The sequence below is a fragment of the Seriola aureovittata genome, chromosome 8 (genome assembly GCF_021018895.1).
Source record: "Seriola aureovittata isolate HTS-2021-v1 ecotype China chromosome 8, ASM2101889v1, whole genome shotgun sequence".
NCBI lineage: Eukaryota > Metazoa > Chordata > Actinopteri > Carangiformes > Carangidae > Seriola > Seriola aureovittata.
The window spans coordinates 10,914,475-10,929,235 of NC_079371.1; positions in this window are offsets into that span (position 1 = coordinate 10,914,475).

The following is a 14,761-nucleotide window of genomic DNA, read 5'->3' on the forward strand; positions in this document are numbered from 1 at the left end:
ATGTCCCAGTGCTGTAGTACTCTATATCAGCATTCATGGAGTGCCTCTTTTCCAATCAAATTACTTGGTCGGAACTAGCTTTTGTATAATTCCCAAGTGGGAATGTTTTATCACAGAAGCTGTTTTCATCTATATTTTGACAATTAAATCAGTATTGACTTCACACAAATGCTGTTGAACCACCACCCATACCAGCTTTCACCTAATTATTTTGCTTCTTTCTTTTCGGCTGGATGGCCAGGGCTTATCAGCTGACCAAGATGACCAGGTGTATTAAGTGCTCATGTGTAGCCGCATTGAGTGTTGACTTTGTTAAGCTGCTGTTGGACTGAGAGCTGTTCCTGTATGTCTTGTGAAGCCAGCTACCTCCAGAATGTTTCCTTCTGGACCAACAACCAAAAATCTTTTTGATTAACATAATTTTGACAGTTGCCAAAAGAGCAAGTGTGGTCAAAATTTAGGTGGTACAATCCAATAACTGGAGCTCACCTCAGTCACCTCAGGATCTGTGAAGAACAGCTCTTTATAGTGAGAGCTTTTAATAAGTTGCAGTAAGTTTTAGATTAAAAAAAAAGAGTCCATGTTTAGGTTAACCTACTTATTGAGAGACACAAATTTTCCTACCCTACACATTTTCATATATGCAACATTTTTTGGGGAAGTTTTAAATACTGTAATTCTCTGAGGTTTATGAAGATTTTCTATTAGAAACTACCACTAAGAGAAAACACATTTTAAAGAAAATATCTTTTCTTAAAAAATAAATAAAATAATAATAAAAGTAATAATAATATGTATAATCTTGGGCTAGTGCTAATGTAGACCTTCATTACCTGCAACACTGTTCCTTGGATTGTACCTCAAAATTAATTGTGCCCCTATAAAACTGAAATGTATTTAAATTACAGTATAAAAACGGCTCTGCTTCAACTGCTGATCAACATGTTAAGATCCAAAGCTACAGTGTTATACATCAAGAAATGCTTGCTAAAGGAAAGAGAATATACAATAATTGCTGTCTGCTCATAGTAACTACTTAATCTATTTGTATGACACGTAGGAAATGAATGGTTTCTTTTTCACTTTTTTTTTCTTTTTTTCCAAAGCATGTATCACTTGTGCTGTCCCTCATTTGTGCCGTCTCATTAGGAGCCACAGAGTATGTTTGGTTTCTCAGCCTGCAGTCTCCTGGGCTGCTTCAGAAATCAGAGCACCAAATGCTACAGCTCCTCCAAAAATACAAAAGAAACAAGGTTAACTTTGTAGGCCAGTGATGCCCACAACCATTTAGTCAAATTACATGAAAAATGTTTTCCTCGCTGAACCTGTGAGCACGGTTTTGTATGACTGTACAAATGAGGACTCTAAAGTAGAACCTCCTTTCTCTCCTCTTGTTTAACGAGGTCTGCCAGAGTGACATTCATAGTACATAGCGTTCATGTGCTGTATATCCTAAGTCACACTCTTCCCAACATGTGGCACTGGTAGTGATATAAATGTCAGCCTTTCATTGTATCGTAGCAAGCCTTTCATTTATGATAGGAAAGAGTTATTAAATTGGCATCCGTGTTTATAGCAAAAACATGGACCTACCAAAGACAAGAATTAATGGTCAGTAATGCTTATATCACTAACATGTTTCTATGGTAATCAAAAGAAATCTAACAGCTTGCGTAAACTGACATTATTCTGGAACCAAGGTATGTACAAAACTGTTGAATTTTGAGTTTCCATGGAGATATGCAGAATAATCCTTTTGTATTATGCAGACCTCTTTATACTATTTGACTGGATTTTGATTGGATTGGTGCATTTGGATTGCATCTGAAAAGCTGTTAGCACTGTGTGGATGTTTGTCCCCCTCTTATCGGTTATTGACTGATCTGACCACTCATATTTTCAGAGTAATTAGCGAGGATAATTTTCCAAAACAGATGGGAGTCTACAGGCCTAAAATGCCTAATGCAGTTTCTATTAAAATAGATCAGTTCTTGGCTCGCACTGTAGAGGAAAGATTTCAAAGACTGACATAACCATTATTAATCAATCAAATACATTAGACACTTCAGTCATTAAAATTGAAAATGACATACAGTTTTGTGAAAGGTCGGACGCTTCAGAACTTTGGTAAACTCCATGAGTAACCAAGTATGGCTACATACACGTCAAAAAGTTTTCATAGAAAGCAGCCATTTTTGCTAAAGTGATTGCATGATAGTTTCTTCGAAGCATTTTGCTATTCAAGAATAAACAACATAATGATGATGTATGTATTTCAAGTCATAGTCTGTTGTGGTTCGTAAACTTTTTCTGCCAGGCAACACAAATGTCAGAAAAAATTATTCTATTTTTATCAAACATTATTAACAAAGGGCCTACATCACACAGCAAAAGGCTGTGTATATAATGAGGTAATTGTTATCTCTGTCATGTAGTAACTAAAGTGATCATGAGATGAGATTCGTCATGATCTGTCTGATGCAGCTCAGCAAGTAGCGATGATTGATTACAGGCCCCCTGTGGAGTTTTCTTGTAAACAAACAAGAGTTATATTTACATTCAATGTTACTCGCCAGAACAGACTGTGTGTATCCTTGAGGTTTAGCAAACATGATGAATGCACTTCCTCCCAGTTTGGGAAACACTGGTGTACGTTGTGATTTATTTACTTATTCAACAAAATGACAAAAACAATATGTCAACCTCTTGGTGGCGCTAGTCAGGGCATTACCAGACATTTAGGATTCATCCTCTGGGACCTCAGGGACCTTGAATATCTAAAATTTCCATGCAAGTTCAACCAGGGTTTGTTTGTTGTTTCAGTGCTGGACCAAACAACACGTTGCATCCTTGGAGCCGAGCAGCTACTGTGGCTAAAAACAGAAAGACTGCAGACACACTAGAGAACACTTGTGAAGCCTCATGTACTGTAGCACACCACAAGAATCAGGGATATAAAATGAACAAAGTGCCCCCCTACACACACACACACACACACCTCTCCACTACAAAATCACACAAACATGGTAGATTGGCTGTGAATGAATGAATAAGCTGAAATAACTGTCAGCTATGGGTGAGGAGGGCTTCTGTTTATCTCTCTACTCTGCGTAAATACACATATCTGCAAAAACAACTCCCAGGAACAGAAAAAAAAATCCACATTTGCTCATTGAAATCCCTGTAGTTTTGGAATTACACACTACATTGTTGATAGATTTCCAAGCCCCAAAGGCTGCGGATCCCATGCAACACATAAAAGATCATATAGACCTGCGACTCAAGTGAGAAAAAGAGCCTGGAAAACGTGAGCTGTGTGGTTTTACTTTGACGAGAGAATGGAGCTGGTTGTAGCTGAAGTCTGGGGCAGATGTTAGCCGGCAGGTTTTGGCTGTGTGTGCTTTCATTAGGTTTAGCTTTCATACACTCCCCGGTGACAGGCTGGGCTGCCAAATGAGCTCCCATGTGAGCCGACTCCAGTTCCAACCCAACGTCCAAAAATCGTGGCTGGCTGCAAAAGAGGAAGACATGCATGTGCTGCTATGCATTTTCCACACACATTCAAGCATTCACCAACATAAAATAAAAAACACACGCTTCTAGAGAAAGGCAACACAATGCTCAAATTCTTTGGCGCATTTTAAAGAGCATACACACACGCACGCACACACACACTGCTTCCTGCACATTGCATCATTGTTGATCTGCGAGTTAAAGCAGCTTCTTTTGTCTTTGCTCACAAAACAAAGGTAGATTTATGGGATTGAAAAAGACTTATTCCTTTCTTTTTAAATATAAACCTCTCCCACACTGCAAGTCGGCAGTGAAAAACATCTCCGTGGATAATAGAGGGGAAAACATTATTAGCAACAAAAACCCCTTCACAATTCACACTGAATGTTCTCCTGTAAGCCAACAGTCGATATTTCTTTGTTAGCGTGTTGCTGCATTCTGTAATTATGTTTTTGCCCTTTCTGGGAAACACGGTCATGAAAGAAGAAATGAGAGGAGGGAAATTGAATTCTTTGCCTATGTAATTGTTTAATGATGAATGGCGCCATAAATTGGAGCAAAGAGATGGAAAGTTTTACATTCCTCCCCTCCAGAAGTGAGAGCAATATTTCCTCTCTGTGAAATAAAATAATTATTTATTCTGCTTACGCTGTAGAAGTGGCACCATCGTCCCCAAGTATGAATTTTATGTAGAGCATTTTATTACCAGCAGTATATTTTGACGATTTATTAAACAATGTGAATACGTAAAAGTCACGGCTAAAGTAGAGTAGATGAGATCATATTTACAGGTGTGGGCAGGTGTCGTGCAGGTGTGAACTCTGTCGAGGTTCAGCCCTTCAAGAAGCAGTTTCTCATGTTCATCCTCATAAATGCTTAAATGTCACATCAACATTTATCTACTGAGGTTTTCAGGGGAAAGTGCAATAAAGATAATTGGCCTTTCTTTAGTTCTTTCGGTGCAGCCGGTGCAGCTGAGAGGCATATCATGCTTTGAACACCTTCACAATGATTTAATTACAACATGGACTCAGCCACACGCTCTCTGCGGAACCAAGGTAATTAAAAGGGGGCCTCAAAAAGTCCATGTTCGTGTTTCATGATAACACATAAGCTGATATTCTGAAGCAGGAACACCAGATTGGGTAAATTAAAAAAAAAAAGAAAAAAAAAAACCTAAAAGAAAAGAATTTGTTGTGACATAAAGACAGGTAGTCTATGCATTTACAGGTCACTAACTAGCTCTTGGTGCAGTTAATTAATCTGAAATTAATCACCATCTTCACAGTCAGGACAAAGTGTTATGTAGCAGATAAAGCTAACGGAAGCACAAGACACTGATATAGAAATAAAATGTGTTAAAGTCATCACACTGTAAATCAGTACTTGCATTAGTGGCTGTCTCCTGCTATGTAGGATAATATTCTCTGATCTGCATGGCTGTCACATCCCCTTGACCACCTTACGCCTGATTGATGGACCGCTTTGCTTCAGTAAGAAGTTTTTGGGGGGTTTTTTAGCATCTAACATCATGTCAAACCTTTCACTACAGCTGCATCTGTTCTATTTCTGTCTGCTGATTTCTTATAGGAGGGCTTGAGGCTTTGCAGTGTGAACTTCTCCTTTTTTACTCTTGGGTGAAACTTCTGTGACTGAAATGTTTGGAACATTGTTTATGCTAATGATCCAATTTTAATGAACTGGTGGCATTCATCTGGTTGAAAAGAGCAATTTACAGCGAGTCTGTGCAGCCAAGAAAGTTTGCTGATTCCAACTTGGAACCCAGGACCTTGATATCCTTGAAAGTTTGTGAATTTGAGAAAGAAAATCAAGGCCTTGAAAGTTTATGAAAATAGACAAGATTCATTGAAAGTTCTTGAATTTATTTTGTTAATTTTTTTCATTTACATAAATATTTGTTTTACTTAACATTAGTAAATATGCTACGTCCCGCTGATGTGTGAACAAGACCACAGTTTGCGTCACTGTGACCAGTCTCAGCCCAGCTGAGACGTTCACATATTCAAGCCTCTCTCTCGGTTTAATTGTTGTCTGTGAGCTTCTGTAAAGCTTGCTATTTCTCATTATAACAATTCTTAGTGTTGCATCAGTAATTAGCCTTGATGTGTGTCTCAAACTATGCCGCTTTGGGTCCTTGAATTTGAGGGAATTGGGCCTGGAAAGCCCTTGAAAAGTCATTGAATTTAGTGTTAAAGAAGGTGTGGATACTCAATATCACACAGAAATGTGGAAAAGTTTAGAATAAGGACACAAACATGTTCTTGCACATGGCCCAGTGTGTTGCTGGTCTTTTGCAGGGAATTATAAAGGTACGCTGACACCAACCCCATCTACTGTTCATATGCTGCTAAACTGTTTTCCCAATTACATGATGGGTGCAACGTAATCGGTGGCTGGATTATATTCAGAGGCAACAGGTGTTTTTTTGACTGAATGAATGAATAAAGTGCTACATAAATATCAGCAGAGTTGCCAGCAGGTGGTCAGGAGGGATGGCAGGTGAACAAAGCACAACACTGTCGCACCAGAGACCAGATTTTGCATTCAGAGTCCCATCTGTGGTTAGGTTTAGGCAACAAAAGCATCATGGTTTCACTTCGGTGTAAATAATCATGTAGTGTCTGAAGTTATGGTGAACTTTTTCTGTAGTAAACCAGACCACGATCTTTTCCTTAACCAAGTGCTGTGACTACCTAAACGTAACCATAAAATTTTTGATAATGCCAAATGGGTATTGTACTGAAAGACCAGATATTGTTTATGACCATTTTAACCACATATCATATGTTAATAGAAAATGTAACCGCTTGCAATTACGTTTCCTTTAAAACTTATTTACTGTTGCAAATTAATTTCTGGGAGACAGAGTAGGTTTACATTTAACATGAATTTAGAGGTAGCACAATTACAAATATAAAGTCAAGGCAAAGATGCAAGTAAATGCAAAAGTGGTGTGGTGGTGGTGTTTTCATCTTGGGTGGTGCATTTGTGAGTTAAAAATGTTTCAACTTGAGCAAAAGAATTTTACTTGTCCTGAGACCTTTGAATAAACAGATACAGGAAGAAAATATATAACACACACATGTAGCTGTTGCTAGCTAGCTGCAGCTAATGTCTGTGCAAGCCGTACACAGAACACTGGGTGTTTGGGGCAAATAAACATTGGCTGCAAAAATGCTTCACCATTCAGATAATAAAGCAAGGGGAAAATAGTTGTGTTCAACACTCCTCAGTCTGAACCACTTTCCGTGCTGTAAATCAAAGTGCTATTAGATGTAGATGTTGGAAACACAATCCCAGCAAGAACTCTGTCCTCACAGTTACCGGCCCATTTTTGTCTTCTGCATAACACATCTCTTTCCCCTCACATGTCCTGTCACATACTGCACACTCCAGTCAAGGTCTGACTCCCTGTTGTGCTACTTCCCTCAATAAATATAGTCGCTTTTGTACAGCCGCCTTGTCCTCGCTGAGCAGATGCTAGCTTGACCATTAGCCACTCTCTGACCTTGAAAAATACACCTACAATGTGCAACAAAGCACACAGTTAAACCAAACAGAGATTTCACAAGACATCACATACATGCTGGTAACCTTAAAGGAACTCTGCCCGCCATACATAAGTCATCACCACCTTCTCTTCACACTCCCGTCCCCTTCCCACACACCATGGCCTCCATGATCCACTGGAATGTGGTTAGCCACTTCCACTTTTCTCATCCCATACTTTCAATAGATGCCTTGGGATGTTTTAAATCACTGCTTACTGCTTTAACGGCTGCTAAAATGGATTTTGGCATTGTGATGTCATTAGTAGACCATTATCATAACGCCAGCATCAGTCAAGATCGACTACTTTACAATGTATTGTGTCAGAAAACTCACTTTCATTCTCCTTTCTCTATATTAGTATTATTAGTCACTTTCAAATGTAACGGTTTAATATACAGTATAAAACAATTTTAAATCTTTCACTGTAAGGAGAAGCTAAGGAGTCCTCATTTCAACTTGCCATTGATAATCAAAAATTCATGACACATGTTTAGGGGATACTTTTGTCTAAAACTACTTACAGTGACAGGAGCAAGAGCTCCATTTTGTCTCACAGTTTTTAAGTGAAATAAGATATTAACTAGTAGCATGGTGTGTAGGGGGCTGCAGCCTGCAGCAGCAGAAGGGCGCTGACTCTACTGTTCTGACCTAAGCTGGGAGTTCATGCAATCCCTGTGGGCCCAAAAGAGAGAAGAGCCTTGACCGAGATGAGTGACCACAGGATCCTGTGAGTGATGGGCAGGCAATCATCCAGAGGCAGAGGAGCACAGTGGTTGAGCTGGAGTGTGGAGTTTAACTGTAGCTTGGAGGTAGGAAGGAACAGATCCCTACAGTGACAAGTCGGCCAGCACCAGAGTCTTGAACTGGATGCAAACTGCAACAATGTAGTAGTGCCAGAAAAAAATGTATTGCCACTTAATCTCTGGACTATCTGCAGAGGTCCAGTAGTACATGTAGGGGCTCCAGTAGGGAGTTACAGAACTGGATGAGCACCTGAGTTATTTACCTACTGAGGAAGAGGTCACTCCTCCAGGGGCCAGATGTATACACACAAAAACCATGCATGCACCTTTTCCCACACTTAAACTGGTATTTATAAGAGAGGAATGTGCGGTGAGAATGTGAGCACTTCACCCATACTTACTACTTACTGATACCTTCGACGTGAAATATTATGTAATCTTGGAGTAAAAGAGTTCCTTTTTGGATTTTTGGATTTTGCAGTCTCTGTAAGATGTCAGTGTGTCATTCTTTCTTAATTACGTTCTCCGTCATCACCTCCATGTGTTGATGATAGTTTCATTTTATCCTGAATTGTGAGGGCACAAGTATCAATATGCAAACAGATGCATTTCTTCATCAGTTTATAGGGATCTGTCGGAGTGGATGCATTCTCAGTTCCACCATCTATAAAGCAGAACCAGGCGTACGTGCAACTTCGGAAATCTGACAAAAATAATGAATATGCATATTTCTGTCATTGAGTGCACAGAAAGTTGTTGATGAGTCATTGTTGTGCCCTAACATAAGTGAGCCACAGCAGCGTCAAATCAGACGCTTATTTGTGTTGGTATTTGTACTTGTTGGCTGCTCCCACCTCCCCACACACCCTTATTACCTCTGACTCAGATCCATGATGTTCAGGTGGTGCAAACTCTCCAGCACTGCTGCTGCTGCTGCCGCTGCTGCCCACCATCACTTCCTGATGATCACTATCAGTGACTTTTATAGCCACATCTAGCACCTGTAAGTGGCAGGTTACTCCTTCAACCCCTGACTTCCTCCACTTTTAACCCACACAGAATTGTACACTGCCATTTGAAAAAAACGACACAAGCTTTTCCCCAACGTAGAATATGAATTAGACGGTCATACTGGCTTTTGGTTTTACATTAGTTCTGTGTTTCAGTGTTGGGTAGTACATGGGATCAACAAAAAAATAGATTATTTTATGTGGTATTTGTAATTGAATCAGAGTGAATTAGTTTGAAATAGAAACTGATTTCCAAATATGTTCAATTATGGCAAATTGAGTCTAGAAAAGTTATGAAACTGATGGCTTCTGCAGAAGAAAATTCTGCCATCACAGTTTCTTTATGTTCTTTAAAATCAGCACACTACCATGGCTCACACATTGAGCCAACGGTTGTTGAATCTATAGTCACTACGGAGCATAGACCTGAGGCTATTTAATGTGCACACACACACGCAGACACACAGGTAAAATCAGCTGGGGAGCTTGTGTTTTTCTCTCTCATTCTCCCTCTCTAACACACAAACACAGAGACACACTGTATATAGATTGCCAAAGGAAATGGCACAGAGGAGTCCTGAGCAAACAACAGAATAAAACTGCAAAAACAAAAATATTTATTGTCATGTGTGTTTGGTGTAAAAGTTGTGTTGTGTATAGGGTGCTCAAGCTATGTCTATCCAGACTAAAAAAACACACATTAATTCTCTCCTGTCATTAATGAGTTACAAAATACATTTTGTATTTAATATTCAATGCAGAAGGTTTATCATCCTGGGAAAGCTGGGGCAGGTCATTTTTGGCCCAGAGGTCATGTGGCGCAGACAAAATAGGAAGATTAAAATAATAGAAAATGTAAAAGTCCATGAAAAAAAAGAGCAAAGTCTTTAATCCCTCTTATAATATATATTCATACACACACACACACACACACACACACACACACACACACACACACACGCACGCACACACACTGTATAAATCTGTGATTGTTTTATGACAGTTGTTGCTAAACCTTAGATATACAGTGCGATCTGTGTGCTTCTGAAAGCAAAAGGTTTTGCAGTGAGGCCAATATGAATCATGAATCGGGCTCATTGATAGAAGGGTGCTCCACAGGAAGGAGCAGTTGTGCAGCCCGCAGGGTGACAGGAATCCCGGCTCGACATATATCCAACCTGCTGACAAATAAATGAGACTGAATTTTTCAACTGTGGAAAATAAAGCAGACTTTCTGCTGACTTTTTGAATTGATTGAACTGAAAATGAGCTGACCCCACCTGTGCCGCCGAGAGATAAGATTTACAGTGCACGCGGCTCTCGATCAGCAGCACACGGCTCTTTTCCTGTGTAAAATGAATGGGAAGAATAATACAATTTTTTCCGGTTGTTTCATCTCCTCCTGTTTCCAGATTCTAGAGGGACTTCAAGAGCTGCCCATTTAGTCTGTGAGATGAAGTTATTTTCCCGCGCTATTGTGTGAGAGGCCACCTGAGTTCAGATTCGCTGGAACAGGCAATGTCACAACTCTCAGCAAGAGAAGATCAAAGCCCCACCTCTGGGCTTTTGTTACGTATTGAGTTAACTTCCAATGCTGCATGATACGTCTCTCTCCCTCAGCTCTTACCCCTTTTGGCGAAAGAGCGAATTAAACTCGACTTGTGTCATCATACGCAATCCGTCTTCATTTGTGAATGCGTCAGGGCCGGGTGTTACTGCACTGTGAGCTGAAACCAAGCAGCCCTGCTTGCTTCACGGCTCGTCATACCACCAGGGCTTGTCGCTCAGCTTTCAAGGTCCCTGACAACATCACCCCTTTGCAGCGATGGATTTGCCACGCTGGTAGAGGAGGAAGAAGCAAAAGCGAAGATGTGTGCCATGTTGGTAGGTGATGTGTGACCCGAAGGTCAGATTATTCCGTGTAAATTATTATTAGTTACACACCTTTTCTTCTACATACATTTCTCTTTGATTAATTTAGCTTGCCTGGCATAAAGGAGGAAACTGAATCATTCTGGCAGAGAAAAAGATCCAACATGTCAAATGCAAAGATGAATGACAATCCAGACGAAATTCACAACATTGTCGGTTCCTTCAGAGACAAACACGTACATTTTATTTTTAAGTTTCAACCACATTGGTCACAGAAGCAAATTGATATGTAATCGAAATGTGTTCAATACTGAACCTTCTAATGTCAAGCTGCTGTTAAAACTGCTTCTTCAACTTAAACTTGAGTGATATGTCACATCTGTTCAACACTAAATACAATTATTTCCCCAGTCACTCAGAGGATATTGATGATTTCTATTTATCAGGGAAATTGAAAATGATAGATCTTAAAATTGTTTTACGCTGTTGTTAGCTAAAGAATAACATTTATCAAATCCACAAACACACCCTCTGGATCAATTTGTTGTATGAACTGCAGTAAGTATCACTTATGGTGTTCTGTGATGACAGAGATATAGAGGAATCAGGGTCATTAAAAAGAAATCGCTAAAATGGATTTCACGTTGGATTTAATCTAATATAGGCCTACTGAGAAAATGATGCACGAAGGGAGGTCTACTTTTTGCAGCAGACACATTTCAGATCTATTGGTGATTCAAGATCCTGACCCAGGTGGTGTGACAGAGGTGATTACTTAGATGACGACTTTGATCCTTGATGCTTTTGCTCCCGATGGAGAGTTAGTTTGGGAAAAGATTCAAAAAACACTCAAGGGAGCATTACCAGAGATACCATTCACAAATTTGATACTGAAAGAAAATCTAGTTTGAAAGTTAGAAGATTAGATTGTTTTCAGTTAGCATTTTTTCAATATCTAAAAAAAGTCTAAACGTATGTGTTCACCTTGATTCAGGGGGAAAATCATTTTTGAAAATACAAAATACAAAAGTCTGGGTAAAAGAAAAACGTTGTTTATTTGCAGCAGAAACACAGTGCACAGTAGTTTAACTGTCTGTTGTTGTTTTTACTTTGTGAGTGTCGGGTGCATAATCAGCAGCTCGTTTGCTGTTTCGCATTTTTCTCCTCGTTTCCTGTCAGCTCTAAGTAGTTGAAGCTGTGAAGAATTCTCTGAACAGCAAACATTGCAGGACACTTAGTTTTCTACAGAGTGCAGTGAAGGCCCCAAAAACCTGGGTGAAAGGTTAAGTTTGGTGGTTTCTTCGTGAAAAAACAGTAAAAACTAAAAAACAATGAGCCCTATTGAGACCAACCTGTCCTACTGACAGTTCCAATCCTCCCTGCCATTCAACCATATCCCTCTTAAAATGTGTTTTTTTTTTTCTTCTTCTTCTTCATTTTGATAATAAAAACAACAGCTAAAACTTTAATTTACAACTTAAAGCTTGAAGAGGTGAAGGTGTCCTTCACTGACTTTAGTCACTGCCTCCTTAAACTGTCTTTGCTTGGTCAGTGTTGCAGCACAGGATTTGCAGTTAAGAGCTAAAGAACTACAATATGCTGTTTAGTGCTTTTTGAAGCTGGCCTTGGCCTTTGTCCAAACAGCCCCCTTTAATTGCTAATTATTATAATCAGAAATTGTTTTGTGCCAGTAACACCCAGAGAAACTGAAAGCTTATCATGTACTCAGACATGATTGGGTTGACGTGGCACGTGTTACTGTACATACAATATAATGCAGTTTTCAGTTCATACTGATTTAACATGCAGATTATTTGGTTCAAGTTGTATTCTGGTAGACCAGTTGGACTGGATTAAATCACCATGGAAGAAGTATTCAGTACCAGTACAATAATCTAAAGACTGTAGCTGGTTGAGGTGGAGCTGTTTTTACTGCTTTATATACAGTTAGGTAGTTAAGTTAAGTGTTAGGGTCCCTCCAAAGAGACGTTGTGAGATGGTTAAAAACTTAGTCTGCAACACTAATCATTTCATTTGTTGGACATTTTTTTCTAATCTCTGCTTTTGTTGTGAATTTCCTGATGTTTTCTTCCTACTGCTGCTGTAAAATGAAGTGACTGGTGTTTGTACTGGACTCACTGGGAGCTGTGGTCCTGAACTCACTCTGCTGCTCTGCTCCTCCTCCGGTGTCTTCAGAGTTACTGCTGCTAGATGCACAACTATTTTCTCTGAGCTTTTCAGTCACACCCTATCTCACCAATTTTATTTTTTTTTATTTTTTTTTTTTTTTCTGACTTTGTTATTCATGTAAAGCCAGTCAGCAACAGTCCGCTGCTCGCTTCCTCAGTGTTTAAACAATGATAAAGAAGGTCCCTGTTCTCCTGATGGCTACTCCGTCATTGCAGCAGAGCCAGAGGTATCATCTTTTTCTTCTTTTTTTTTTTTTTTTGCTCATTCTTCTTCCTTGTCAAAACCCTGGCGCCTACATTACACACAATGCAACTCAACCACCGGCAGTTTGGTCGACTGGGAGACTTTTCACAGCTGCCTCTGGAGCCACAAACGGCTTCATACAACATTTTATACATATGCAGTGGTAATTCCCAAGACCTGTAAACAGACTTTCATGAGTAAAATAAATGGAGTTCTCCTTTAAGAGTGAATGTACTTAGTTACTTTCCACCACTGTGATTCAACACTTTGACAAAAGAGTTATATTTACCCCCAGTTCCATCTATCCTGTTTCAAACCACCTATTTCATCACACATTGGGTGAGAGTCAGAGTAGACCCCCAGACATGTCACCAGTCTATCACCTGGGTAACACACACTGACGGACAAATACATTACAACCTACATGCAATTTGTGTGTCTCCATTTCAAATAACCTGCATGTCACAGGACTGTGGGAGGAAACCCACGCAGACACAGGGAGAACATGAAACCATATGGTGCTGTGGTGACAGAGCCAACCACCGAGCACCCACGCCACACTGACATTTAACCTGAGCTGCTGTAGTTAAAAGTAAATGTATCTTTCCACCTGCCCCTTGTTCCTCCACACTCCCAGTTTGCCCTGCACCATTTCAGTGTCAAACTGCTGCCGAGACCTATTTGTCTCCTGCACGTAATCCCTTTGTGTGGTGGGAGAACACATTTCTCTCATTTTTCACACAAGGCATTTATTTGCATTTTAAAACATCATGCTCATTTCGCAAAATTTCATGCATCCAGGCTGAAAGTATCACAAAAAATAAAGCCTGCATGCCGCAATCTACGGTCAAGAGTATTTTCTTCTGAATCCAAAATAAGTGTCTCACTCATCTGAATTTCCTATTTATTTGTGCCAGCGTTCAGAAATTCATGGACTTTTACCAAGTTATGAATACAATTTTTGTCAGCTGCTGATGCCAGGCTGAGACGGCAGCTCATATGCTGTGAACTACAGACACGCACACATGTGCAGTATAAGCCACTGTGGATAAACAGCCCTAACGGAATTAATGAGACCGTGATAAGTTAGTGTGTTTCTGGGAAATGGATAGTGAAAGCGGTGTGCATTATACATGTAGTTTTGATTTAAACTGGACAAAATAAACTGTTTTCTCTGTTACAGAAATGTCCTGTGAAAGTCAAATTCTGACATTTGGTAGTTAAGTTGTGATGTTGTTGTCTTGTGCTGGTCAACCACCGTTAAACCTTATGCCTTAAAACAAAAGAGGTTTTGATATATGAAGCACATTTCTATAAGGGGTTACTTCATATTTTTCAGATCCACCTACACCTTTCTAGTAAGACATAAAGGAAAACTACATTTTATTTCAACTTGAATTTAATTTTGTGGATGCAGCCACCACTTCTACTGGTACTCTTTACTCACCTGACTACATGCTGAGATCTGGGAACACAGTGTTCTCCCTTAAAATAGTTCTAACGGGGCAACAAGAACAAGTAGTCTAATGATTATACAGCTGAAAAACAAGCAACTGGGTTAGTCAGATTTATTTCTGGACAGGGAAATGAATGCAAACTGTGAAATTATGACCCTAA